The sequence below is a fragment of the Agelaius phoeniceus genome, chromosome 5 (assembly GCF_051311805.1).
Source record: "Agelaius phoeniceus isolate bAgePho1 chromosome 5, bAgePho1.hap1, whole genome shotgun sequence".
NCBI lineage: Eukaryota > Metazoa > Chordata > Aves > Passeriformes > Icteridae > Agelaius > Agelaius phoeniceus.
In genome coordinates this window covers 2,923,837-2,937,467 of record NC_135269.1, presented here as the reverse complement: position 1 = coordinate 2,937,467, position 13,631 = coordinate 2,923,837, and the positions used below count along the sequence as shown (strand labels likewise).

The following is a 13,631-nucleotide window of genomic DNA, read 5'->3' as shown; positions in this document are numbered from 1 at the left end:
ATATGTTAGTCAGTAATTATAATCCTGGGTAATAGGTTCCTTTTCTAATTATCCTGGTATAAAAGTTCTATTGTTTGGGTCTATTCTTCTGATTTTCTTATTTGGGTTTTTTGGGGAATGAGTAATCCTGGAATTAAGTTTCTGAACATTGATGAAAGTAGGTAATGCACAATGATTAACTGGATAAAAGCCATATGTTTGAATGGTGCATAATATCTTGCCTTGAAGTTACTTACAAAAGATGCAGCATCCCCTTCCAGGAGAAATAAAGCAGAAAGGTCACTGCAGAGATTAATACCTTTCTTTATTTTAATATCAAACATTGACAAATAAGATAAAGGCTCTGTGAGCAAGCTCAGAAGAAAGTGAGAGTGGTTCAACATGAGGTGGGAGAGAATCCTGGAAAAGTCTGTGGGTCGTTTCAGAGGCAGGAAAAGAAAAGGAAAAGGAAACTTCCTCCTCGAGGCCCTGATTTGGGAAAACCTCCAGGAATGAGTTCCATGGAATGCAGCTCACTCTGTGTGCTTTCCTGGGATGCAGCTGGGATCTGCACCTTTTGCCCTGCCATGCAAGGGGGACTGCTAAGGCATGCTGAAGAAAATGTTCTTTCCCTTCTGCTCACAACAGCAAAAAAAATCTTTGTGACTGTCTTAGAAACACACCTGCACCTGTTTTCCATGATGTGGATTTTCTGCAATTCCCTCCTTCCCTTTTCTCGAAGGGTACATAGATATATGTACCCTTCTAGATGTAAATAATGCATTAACAAAATTTACATACCAGGACTTGAATTCTGGAGTAAGCCCTTGAAAACATATTTGCGTGCAAGGTATTTGATTTTAAATGCAATTTTAAGCTGCCTGTAAGTTAAATGTGGCCCCAAATGCTGTCTTAGATCACAGTACCCTGCTGGATCGGCTTGGAAGCTGCAAAGGGTCAAAAGGGATATAAATCCTCCTGCAAAACCCAGATTTCTGGGCAAACATCTTCCTGTGAGCTGTGGGTCTCACACTACCACAAGTGCCATAATGCTCTAAATGCAGAAGGAAAAATATAATGAAAAACCAGGTTAAGAGTAAGAAAATGTCTTTGGGAGGTGACCTACTCTTTATAGTGTTTTTCAATTTTATCACAATAGAAACGCATAATAGCATTTAAAAAAACCTCCCAGTGTCACAAACTCTTGTTTCAGCAGTAATTATATCTCACTAGCCTGCTTTGGGCAAGGCACAAAGGCCATGCTTGAAGGGCATCTGCAGGTCATGATTTTTCCATGGTCACTGAGCAGCTTCTTGAACTGCAGATTTGTGCTGGAGCTGATGTTCTGTGCTTTTTAAAACCAAGTCTCCAATGCCTTAGCACAGGAGTAGAAAAAAATGTTGTCAAACCCCTGAAAAATCTAGTCCTGGTATCTCCATTTTAAAAGGATGACAGTGATAGGATCTGTTGAGGTGGTATGAAGTTAAAACGGTCAATTTTTATAAGGCATTTCCCTTTACAACAGAAAGGCAACTGCTAGTACTCCAGTTGATAAAACCACTGAAAATCAGAGCTCAGATCTTTTTTCAGCAGTCCTTTATTCCTGAAGATTTAGAAATTCACAGCTTCTTGTACTTAGAGTTATTTTGAAGGAGCTAAAAAGCAGACTGATGAATATAATTTAACTGTGATTGGTGAAATTTCAAGAATGCTAAATCAGAATTGTATATAAAACCTTGATTAAGAAATTAATCTCTTATAAGCATTCCCTTCATACTGAAGCCCAAGTACAAAATCTGAAGCTTTCTTGTAAAGAAGCAGTAGCTGACTTAAGAAAAAGTTCAGCTTCCTGATTTTATCAGTAAATCCATGGGAGCAGTCTTCTTTCAGAGCTTTTATTAAAAATACTGGAGTGAAGAGTTTGTTAAAGTTTTAATTCTTTTACACTTTCCTGCTTGGTTTTTAAATTTTTTTTGCCTTTTACCTAGCTACAGTTTCCCAATGAGCCTTTCACACCAAATACTACCCGGAATTCATTTAAAGGAAAGTAAATGCAGCAAAATCTGTGTTGACACACTCATAATTTATCAATTCACCAACCTTCTGACAGATAAAGCTTGTGGGCAATTCTCATGGCTACTTCTGAACTGGAGAGCCACTCAGATGCCAAATTAACAAACTCAGGTGAAATTAGTAATGGTTATGAATATTCACAGGAATGTTTGGATCAGTTTCTACCTAAAGAGGCTATTATCAAATGTTAGCTCTTTAGAGTGCATGTCTGTCCAGGAACAGAGCACTGGAAAAGGAAGATGTGTATATTGTGCATCAGCAGATGTGATTCCAGCCACTGCAGTGACAGCCAGAGGCTGGTTGTCCCCACGACCTGCAGGGCACACCAGGGACAGGCAGCCTGAGCCATCTTGGTGTGGCTGCATTTCTCTTCACAGAGAAAAGCAAGGCACAACTTCCCAAGGATTGTCTAAGATTCACATTCTCTGAACCTCAAAGAAAAAACAATTCTTATCTCTGCTCCTGTGTTTTAGAACAAGTAGAATGTATTGTAGAAGATTGTTTATCTGAAAAATATTAGTAATTAGATTCTAGTGTGTTTTAATTCATTAACCAATTCTTATCCAAGTGTGGGCGTCAAGACTGTCAGTTGACAGGCACAAGATTCTGTGCAGAAGAGTAAAGTGCTTGTGCAGATTCAGTGTAATATAGTATAAAATAATATAGTATAATAAAGTAATTAATTAGCCTTCTGATATCTATAGAGTCCTCCTCATCCTTTTTCCCCTTCATTGGGGTTCCCTTGATTTCCTGTACCTTGATGCCAACCAGGCCTCTCCAGCCCTTCTCAAAAGTTGGAGCAGCTTCAAGAATTCATCTAATCCAAATTTAGCTAAGATATTTTGCCTTCTCTCCAGTCAGGATGCTCTGCCATGCCTCCTCCCTACATCACACCTCCCATGCTTGTGATCAAGTGTAACTGGACCTGCTTTGCCTGTCCCAGCTGTGTTCTGGGCAGAGAGGACCCTTCTGGATAAAACCACATCTTGCACAGCCGCAGCTGCTTAAGGGCTGATGCAAAATGCCCCTGCAAAGCATAAAGAAAAGAGAGATTTAGCTTATGATATATTTATTTTTACAGTCTTGATCTTTAGTATGCATCTTCAGAGAGTTTTCCTGAAGTATTTTCCATTTTTCTGCAACACGAGTGAAAAGGGTAGCTAGAAATTTTTTATTTTTCAGTCACCTGCCACTTAATAGAGATGGGAAGAAGAGCTGGTTTTCATGGGGCTGGGGTGGAAAGGTCCACAGTGAATAATTATTGAATACAGTGAAAACCTGAATTCACAGCACCTTCTTCCCACCTCTAGCAGAGGATGCAGCCACGCTGCAGGTGAGCATTCATGGTAATTCCATCAGCCAAAATGTCAAAGTGCTCAAAGTCTGTGCATGGCTTTTAGGTGAGGCACAAGTCACTGAACTTCATGATGCCTCCTTGCATATTAATCTGAGTACTGTTCCAGCCATCAGCAAACCCAAGGAAAAGTAAATTTAACCATAGGAAAGAGCTAATTAGATTGCACACAGTAACATCCTTAGTAAAGCTGTGAGGTTTGTATTTGGGGTCTGGGCCAGTAAATTTTCAAAACACATTTGCTCGTTTGGTATGATTTAGGTTGACAGCATCCAAGTGTATATTGTTTGTTATTTCTAAGTTCGGGGCTGTAAATGAGCAGCTGATAGAAAAGGACAGCTGGGAAACTCAGTAAAGATACAATGAAGCTAATTATTTTATATAGTTACTAATTATTTTATATCATTTATTTTCTCAAAGTTTTAAGTTCTTGGTGCAGAATGAAAGAGAGAATAACACATGCAATGTTTTAAGCTATTCTTTAGTGTAAAACCTATTTAATCTTAAATTTGTTTTACATCTATGTGTACCTTTTTCAAGTTTTTCTTTGGAATATGAAGAAAATATTCTTTCTCTAATGCATATGACCTACTGCTACTCCTGTATATATGTCTAGAGAGTCTTGAGGTTGGTAAGACCATATAGGCACAACTTAAAACCTGTTTTAAAGATGTGAGGGCTAGTTTTGGTATTTAAAGACCAACAGAACTTGATCTCTTGATATAGATTCAAGTGGGTTTTGTCTACAGAGATTGCTCAGCTTCTGAATCAGCAGGACAATTGTGACCAGACTTTTTTTTCCCTTCCTTTGCATCACAGCAGTTAAAAATCACCTTTCAGACACCTCCTTATTCCCCAGGCTATCAAATACCATGAGGTGACAGAGGAAAGATTATTCAATTCAAATGAAAAAAAGAAGAGGACAGGAGAGAAAGCCCACTGTATGGAGGTTAGTGTTCTCACCTGTGCAGAGTGAATTCAGAAACTCCATCCAGTTTTTTGCTCTTCTGATTGCAAATTTCGCAGTAGGCGACAGTCTTTGGTGGCCCTGCCACATCACCAAATGCAGTGCTTTCCTGTGGGGTATAGGGAGTGATGTTTGGGAGCTCTGGAGCTTCCAGCAGTAATAAAAACCAAGTGCATTTTTGGTGGCAGTGTGGCTGTGGACAGAGCTTGCCTGGAGCTCAGGTACCTAGGCACTGCTCAGGACAGATGATAATGACACTAAAGGCCTTATCTTCACTCTGCTAGTCCCCTGATTCCTGTTTATCCTCCTGAGGGTGAAAGACAGAGGTGAAAGGACTGAAACCTGAAATCTTTACTTTTAAAGATGCCTTCACTACAGCCCTTAGGTATCTCATTGGGTCATTGCTTGCCTGACTTTTTTTTCCCAATAAATTTTCCTGTCTGTAAAATTGCAATGGAACACCATAAAAATTACTTCAGCATTATAAACCCCTTCTGGAATTGTATAGTGATAAGAATTATTTGTATTCAAGGACCTGAAAAGGGGGCTGTTTTGTATAATCTAGGGCTACTCTATTGTGTTTGTTTTGTTTGTGTATCTGGATCATAGCAATAAATGCAGCTTAGAGAGCAAACATTTGACAGCACATTTTGGTGCTTAAAAACCCCACAGGTGTCTAGGTGTATGCAGATGTGAAGGAATTAATGAACTTTTTAAATAACAGGGAAACCTTTCTGTTCAGAAGTACTGGCATCCATATATTATAATTTTATATATATGCATATTGCCACATTCTCTTTCAGCTAACCTTTGTGGGAGAGAAACTTCTGCTGATGTCAAAGGAGCTGGAGGACATTAGCAGCTGAGGCTGGTGGGTTTGTCTCCCCAGCACCAGGCTGGCTTCCCTCACTCCTGCCAGTGACCTTGCAAACAGCTCCGACAAAGGTCGGAATGGATTCATTGATCAGCCAGGCCAAGCATATGACAGTCTGTGCCTTAATTGAATCCCAAAAGGGGGCAGACTGGGTTTTTATTACAGAGGCCAGACGATAGCACTCATTAAAAGCTCCACAGACTGTGTGGTTTACTAATTAGTTTATTATACAGACACCTTGACGATGGGCAAAGTTGTCATTTTGCCCTTTATCGCACAGGGGATGTTGTTAAAAGTTTAATCAGCTAACACTGACCAACTTAGCTTGGCAGGCTGTGGACAGTCATTACCGAGGTCACCCCTGCTGTAGCAATTCTGACAGGGTCACAGCATGAATCTCCAATAAAAAGCACGTTACATAAGGTAAGAGTGCACCTGAAAGGGAACCAGGAGAAGAGATGGGCTCAGTGGGGAGTGGGAAACAGATGGACTGTGAGGACAAGCGAAGCCTGTTAGGGTTTCTCTTTGCTTACATTGTTTAACATATGCTTTTTGGAAATATGGGGAGCTCTGAGCTATTGCTGTGATATGTTCATTAGAACACAAGATAGCCTGAACCAAAGTGCTCTGTGAACAGGCACTAAGTGGCTCTGCTCCTGCAAGAGCAGGGATGATTTTGCTAGTTAAGCAAAGCCTAACACTCAGGTAATGTGCAGGTCTAGAGTGATAAGAGAACTCACTCTGGGAAAACTGAACATCCAGACAGCACAGATTTTCCTGCAGCATTCCTTTTCTTTCCCTTTCAGATTCTTCCTTTCTTCTAGAAGAGACTGATGGCAAACCTCATTGCTGTCTACATCTTCCTTGTGAGGGGAAGAGGAAGGGCAGGCACTGAACCCTTCACTCATGACCAGTGACACAACTTGAGCAAACCGCACAAAGCTGAGTCAGGGGAGGTTTAGGCTCGATATCAGGAAAAAATTCTTCAGCCAGAGGGTACTTGGGTACTGGAACAGGCTCCTCAGGGAAATGGTCATGGCCAGATTTGTGTTCAGATTCTTGGTCACAAGAATCTGGCAGGAGCTGGCACAAGCCTGACAAAGTGCAAGATTATTGTGTAACTTTTGGGGTGTTCTGTGCAAGCCCAGGAGTTGGAATTTGATGATCTTTGTGAGTCCCTTTCAACTCAGGAGATTCTATAATTCTGCATTCTGGGTAGTTTTGTAGTGTACCTTTAGTATCTTTATTCCCTGCAGGTGTGGGAATGTGCTGCAGCTCAGAGAAATTTTTCATAAGGTTACCTTTACTTAGTTTTACTACAGTGACATCTGGAAGTCCCAGCAGTGTTCAGGGCCTGTCTTAATATCCAGTCTTACAAAAAGAAATACCCTTTACCAGCTCTGTATCAGAACACAGAGTGTAATTAGATATGTCAGATTAAGGATGGTATAAAAAAAATTGAGGAAAAATGATAAAGGTTCCTGATCTTCTCTTCAGAGTCAGTTTGACTGAAAAATACTACAACTTGATTTTTTTTTCTTAGGAACCTAGTTAAAAACAGAAATAGCTTGATCTGCCTGTCAATCACACCTATGAGGCAACTTCATTCAAATCTTAGACTGGATAGGGGTCTCAGTTCCTTCAGGTGTTCTGGCAGTTGGTATATTCCACAAATGCTGGTAGAAGAGAACGATTTTAAATCATTCCCTTGAGGGAAAAGCAGGGAACATAGTAGTCAACTCTGCTCTTTCATCTCAGCTGGCTGGCAAATCAATCAGTCAGGGTGCCCAGTGTACCAGATCAGCCATGGCACGTGCTGTCTCCTGTTCAACCACAAAGAAACTCAGGTAGGGGACACAGAGTGGATGAGGATTCCATGGTAAAACACACAAAAATAGGCTTATCTGAGGGCAGGATGGGGAAACATCATCATCTCATGGGGACAGACTGGGGAAGTTGGAATTACACAGACAAATAAGTTTAGAGATGATTCTTAAGAGTGGGGTGGAAAGAAAAATAATTTGTTGAGTTGGTATCTGTAGAGGATGTGGGGCAAAATTCCAGATAAAATGAGATTTTGTTAATTTCTTTACAAATAAAGGAACAAATAATTTCTTTGGGTGTAGAACAGTGTGACATGAAAAGAAAATAATTTTCCAGTCCTGAGGAGGATCTTGACAGAAACAAAGTAGATGTGATCCCACACAGAATCTCCTGAGACTTGAGTTTTAGTTTGCAGGGACATTTCCAACAGGATTAGAAATGGCCTCAGGCTGTGCCAGGAAAGGTTCAGTTGGACATCAGGAAGAATTTCTTCACTGAAAGAGTTGCCAGGCATTGGATTTCTCATTTCAAACATTATTCATAATCAGCAGCTGCAATTCCAGAGTTTCAGTTACAAAATCAGAAAAAAATGTGTTAGATATATGGAATATGTTATCCTCTGGGAGCTGGGTGAGTATATGAGATGTATTGGATTTGGTTTACTCATATTTTTGATTTTTTATTTGGACATAGACATCAACTGAAATTACAGCTTTGGAGAATGAAATGGAGGATTTGGTCATTGACTGCTACAGAAACTTTCACATGGAATATCACTGCTTATTTCTGAGACATGTTTCATCCAGCCATATTCCATTGAGAATTGCACCACACACAGAATGAAGGTGGAAAGGTAGGAAGCCTGATTTCACTTTGACTTTTTTTTTCTGCTACAAATGTCCAGGGCATCCAGTTTGGTACTCCATCATCATGGATGGCATGAAGGGGAGAGTCCAAGTCTCTCCCCTTCATGTGCTCTTCCCCTCTCCAATTGCTCTATCCAGCACCACTGAAAGACTGTACCAGTCTCATGTAACACAAAATGTGACCTTGAAACAAATCACAGGAATAAGCTATTGTCCTGTTTGCCCTGTGCCCAGGGCAAGAATTTTGTCAGACCACTTGGTTGCTTTTTTCAGCCCAGAGAACTTGGTTCCTCTGCCAAGAAAACAAGTCCTAATGTAGGGGAATTCACACACCTGAAAATCTCATGCTGTTCTGGAGCTGAGACCTGGAGATGGGCCCAGAAGGCTGGTTTCAGCATCACATTCCCAAATAAATACATACAGGCAGGTAAAGTGCAACCTGGTGTGCCTCAGTGCATACTATTCATTTTCATTTGAACATTAGCATAAGGTGCAGTGGCAGCAGATTTGTATCTGTCATCAGATGGAGTAAAGATCAATGAGTGTGTGCTTACAGCATGTCCCAGGGTGGGGTGTGCAGTGAGGGGACCACGAGAGGAGCCAGCTCTGTGACAAAACAACAGATGCACTCCTCAATGCTGAGAGTAAGAATAGAAAAAGAACTGAGGGTTGGTCAGACCCTCAGCTTGCTTCCCCCAGCAGAGTCCCCTCACCCTCAGTTTTTACAAGCTGAGTGGGGCCTGTGTCTCTGTTCAAAACACGAATCCATTCCCATTTCTCACTCAGGAATCTGGCTGGAATATATTGCAACACCAGGGTGAGCAATGGGTCATGTGCAATGGAGGAGCCATTGCTAGTTAACATGTCTTGGTAGTCACCCCAGGAGTCTTCTCACAGTGACAGATTGCTCTGTTACAACTGCACAGGCAAATGCTCCATCATTAACTCACTTTAAAAAAAAGCTGCCTTAACTGTGAAACTAAAAGACTCCAATTTTCCCTTTTGCTGTAGCTCCCTCAGGCAATGAAGGAATTTGCGATGTGTGTCAATGAGACATTTGAAATCTCACACATTTAAATTGTCCCGACTTCAACAGCATTTTAAAGACACTGAAACCAGCAGCATTTCTAAATTCAAACACTTACTAGTTTCCTTCCCACAAGCTTGCTCCTATGAGCCTCAAAGGCAGTAGAAAATGTTATTATGCGAACAAAGCATCTCTCTGTAACTGAATTAAATATAAATCCATTAAAAAGAGAGAGATAATATAATAATTAATACTTTGTACTACTATATTACCTTTCTGTTGCAGTCTAAAGGTATTAATTCAGCCTTAGCTTACCGTTTCTTTTCCTATTTTATAAAGAGAAAAAATTGAGGCACAAAGGGGGAAAGTGATACAACTGAAGGCACAAGGCAAATCAGTATCAGGGCAGGCATAAAATCCTGGAAATCTGGTTCCCAGTGCTGTCTGCACCATTCCAGCACCAACCTTCCCACAACGCAAAGACATAATAGATAAATGGTACCACCATCAGGGTTATCTGAAGGTGAAAATCAACTGTGGATCCTTAGTCCCCACATCTCAGACTCAGAGGAGGCTCAGTGAAGGGAAAACTCCAAGCATAAATCAGTGGTGGGCAAATTCCGGTGACTTCCCCACACCATGTGTGGCATTTCTGTGCCTACATCAAGGAAATCCCATAATCCTATCCTCCAGTCTTTCACCATGGAGTGGGTGAGGAGCCCCCATGAAGTCCAGCAGTGTGAGACTGCAATTAAAGGGCGATTAAGAGTGGCACAATGCAGCCCACCAGAGGGATGAGCTGTGCTCTGGCTAACACGATCAGCAAACAAACTCTTTTGAAGAGCTTAGACTGAGTGCGTTAGGAAGAGCACCCAGCACCAGGAATTACCACTCTGCCCTCACACAGACATAAATCCTGGAGATGGATAGGCCTGTTTATCCTCCTGAGGGATTTTACATGGCCCTAGCAGGCTGCCCACCATGCAAAATCAGGCCTTTAATGATTGCTTGTGAGCAGTCGGAGTGACAAAGCTTTTCATTAATCGTCCGTTCTTCATCGGTCTCTTAATAGATCTATAAATGAATAAATACCCCAAGGAAATTGCTACTTTAAAAAAGGAAAAAATTGGGTACCACTTTGAATATTGACAGACACAAGAGTTGCCTTTTAACTCTGGAGTCATTCAACTTTTGTTGGAGTGTTACATAAAAGCTTTTAATTTACCGAGTACCTTTTTGTGAGTCGAGGGGATCATTTGTGACTAATGAAGAGCAAAGAACATTTTAATAATAGTGACAACTGGCTTTGATATTAATATTGTCTCAAAAAAATTCTCTTTTGAAGTCTCTGAGATTAGGAAAACCCTTTATATTCTATCCAACCGTGCTATTAAATTTGCCTTGCCTACATAATGCTCTCTCCAAAGCAAAAGAAATTTTCCCCCATTTAGTTCCCCACGCTATTCTGTGGATATTTTCATATGCGTTTTTTCTCACTTGTCATTTTCCTGTGCACCAACATTTCTAATTTTTTATTAGTTTTCAGAAATCATATCTAAATGTAAACCCAAGTGTAATGCTCTATTTCTTGTGAGAACTTGAACACATTTCATATCCTTAGAAATGGAAGCCTTTTTGCATGTCATAAATATTTCTTGATACTTTTTTTAGGGAGGAAGTAGGATGGTAGGGTACTGAATGGAAGACTTCTTCAGGAAAGCATCAGTTTTGTAGAAATTATGACAACAGAAGAGGAGGAAAACTTTAATCTATTTCAGTTTTAGGGGTGTTTTCCTATGAAAAATGCTATATAGATGTTACTTATGTATGATAGACCCTTAGATCATGGTATTTATTCAGGTGGACATGGAGTTGATCAAAGTTAAGCGTAGGGTACTTCAGTTTTGGTTGTGAGTTCTGCATCCCTACAAACTTTATTAAATCTCACAGGCTTCTTAAAGTCATAGTGAAACAAGACATGTTTCTGAAGTGATAGACGCATCAATCTTTAGTCCCAATAAAGGGGATCAGTTACAAAAGACTAACGTAAAAAAAGTATGCTAAGCAAGTGTTGAAAACAGTAAAACAAACACAGTTCCTCTCCCATCTAACTTATGTCCTTACTTAGTCTTTCATTTTTGAAATGAAACCCTACTCAATTTTCCAATGGTTTTCAGAAAAGGTTACAAGTTAAAGCAATACACTTGCCTAAGACTTGTGTTGAACCAGGACTGCATATGATGTATTGCAAGTCATGAATCATTTGAAGCATAAACCAGAAAAAAATTCCTTTTCTTCTTTTTTTTTTCCCTACTGCCCATGATGTATTCCCTCCAGCTCTTCCTTAATTAGGAAGTTAAGCCCAGTCATTCGTCTCCAGTTGCTTCCTCGAAGCAGAAGCAGCAGTAGGGACATTAGCATAGGCTGAGCTCCAGACATTTTGCAATGTGCTCTAACCCTGTTGAGAGGATTGCCATCAGTCCCAAAAAACAAAAAAATGACAGACAGCCTAGCAGTCTAATCAAGATGCAAAGGAAAAATAAAACAAATCTGCAATCTTATGCTGATTTAAGAAGAAATCAACCTTGATACGTCCTTGATATGTTAACTACAGCCCAGCTTTGTTATACCCAGTGAGGAACAGAAGGGTGTGAATGTTTCCAGCATTTCTGACCAGATCCAAGTCCAGTTTTCAATTTTTAGTCAGAGAAGAGTCCACAAGCTTTGCCCCACCTTCCAAAACCCCAGGCATGTGATAAATACGTGCAATTTTGACAAGGAGAGAAGTTTGCTAGAGCACAGGCCTACAGCTAATGTTTATGGACAAGTTTCCAACAAAGGGATGGCAGGCCTGGGCTGCTGACTCAGCCTTCCCTGTGAGTGTAGGGATGCTGCTGCCAGAGTAAAGACAACCGGGGAGGTTACAAGGGGCCACAGAGCCTCTGTGATCTGCAGGAGCCAGAGCACCCGCAGAGATTTCGTTCACTTCTCAAAGCTGGAGGAAGAAAGGGCCTCAGCCAGAGCGTGGTCAGATGAAGGAACCTTTTCGGGGAGTTTCTACAATGCTTGCTTTGCCATGGCTGTGTGGAAACCAGAGCTGGGTGACTGTATAATAAGGCTCACCGGCCCTCTGATGGAAACTTTCATGAAGGAGAAAGTTACTGATGAAAGCAAAAGGGATTTTGTGTGCGTGGCTTGAGGTTTCATCTGGATTTCAATGCCTGTGAAATAAGGGACAACAGGGGAGCAGGCCACCAACCTTAACTCCCCGTGCTCTCCTCCTGAAAGTGAAGGGAGAGCATCAAAGAGAATGAGAGTGACAGACTCTCTAACTGAAAGGCATTCTATATTCTTGCTTTAGGTCACAGCCATAGCTGGCATCACAGAGCAGAGTCTGTCTAATTTAACATTTATGAACTCCTCGTTTCCAGGGTGCAGTCTTAAGTGGGCCAGGTAACTTGGGGTGATAATGGAAAGTTACAATCATGGTTATTTGGTTTTTACCTTTGGCAATTTTAAAATTTTCCAGATTACTATGGCTATTATGGTTTTCCAGATTATAGCTATTATGGATCCTTTCCATCCTCTTCCTTAATCTCTCTTCTCTGCTCATCAGGCTGAAAAAGTCTTCACATGTCACCGGGTTTACCCCAACACTTTTACATGCCTCCTTCCTTTGCTCATAAAATATACTAAAAAATTGCAATATTCACATGAATGTAGAGGAACTATTAATGAAGTGTGTATAAATTGCTCCCACCAAATACAAAGGGGAACCTTGCCCATCTGATGTTTCTGCATCATGTTAAATTCACTTTTGCATAGGAATCAATAGTTGAGAAAGTGAAAAAAGAAAATGCATGTAAAATATTTATTATAATAGGTTGGGAACAACATGGCACAGAACTATAATTGCTGTATTTTCTGTTCAATGAAAAAAGTACAAGGAAGCTTTTCCCCAAGATTTTAATAATTGTACAGATGTTGAAATGTGTTTTTAAAATAGCTGTCAAACTATTTCATTTTCCTGCTAATCTGATATTTCAATTGCTCAGTATGCAATTTAATAGAAATATATTTAAATAAGTGTGTGCCCATACAGTATAGGAAAAATATTAAACTAAATCCCACATCTTTGGTTGCATTGTTGGGATATGTTTTGGATAAATTCTGCTAATTTTGTCTGCCCATGAGAATCCCTCGTTAGTTTCCTTATTAGCTACTGGATTACATTAAAAATTATAAAGATGGTGTTGAATTCTCAAGGGTTTTTTCCCTCCATTTTTCACTTAAAAGAAAGAAAAAGTCAGTTTTCCACCACAAAGAATTGAGATTCATATAGGCAAAGAATAAATTAGAGATTAGTTTGAAAAATATGAACTTTTTCTATTATTTCTGGATGTGCTGAAATAATCTAGAACAGGTGAATAGGAAAATGAGAGAATGATTGGAAATCTAGAATAGAGGAAATGGGGGAATGTAATATCTGATTTTTAAACAGGGGAGAATTGCAGATAAAGAAATTCTAGGCCAAATAGATAAGGAGCAATGCTCAACTCACCTGTAAGCAAAGGATGTAAAAGTGATAAGTAACAACTGACAGATACATCAGACTAAGCTGTCAAACCAATCACTTTTCCTTCAATGGCAGGGTAACAGCATTCATA

At 40.2% G+C, this 13,631-nt stretch overlaps 1 long non-coding RNA gene across 1 annotated transcript in view; it reads left to right on the top strand.

The window, feature by feature from the left end:
* Positions 1 to 7,918, top strand: part of LOC143694033 (uncharacterized) — a 29,685-nt gene extending 21,767 nt beyond the window's left edge. Inside the window, exons 4-5 of the long non-coding RNA XR_013182209.1 lie at positions 4,226 to 4,355; positions 7,765 to 7,918. This is a non-coding gene — a long non-coding RNA (uncharacterized LOC143694033). The remainder of the gene's footprint in view (positions 1 to 4,225; positions 4,356 to 7,764) is intronic.
* The last annotated feature ends 5,713 nt before the right edge of the window (positions 7,919 to 13,631 follow it).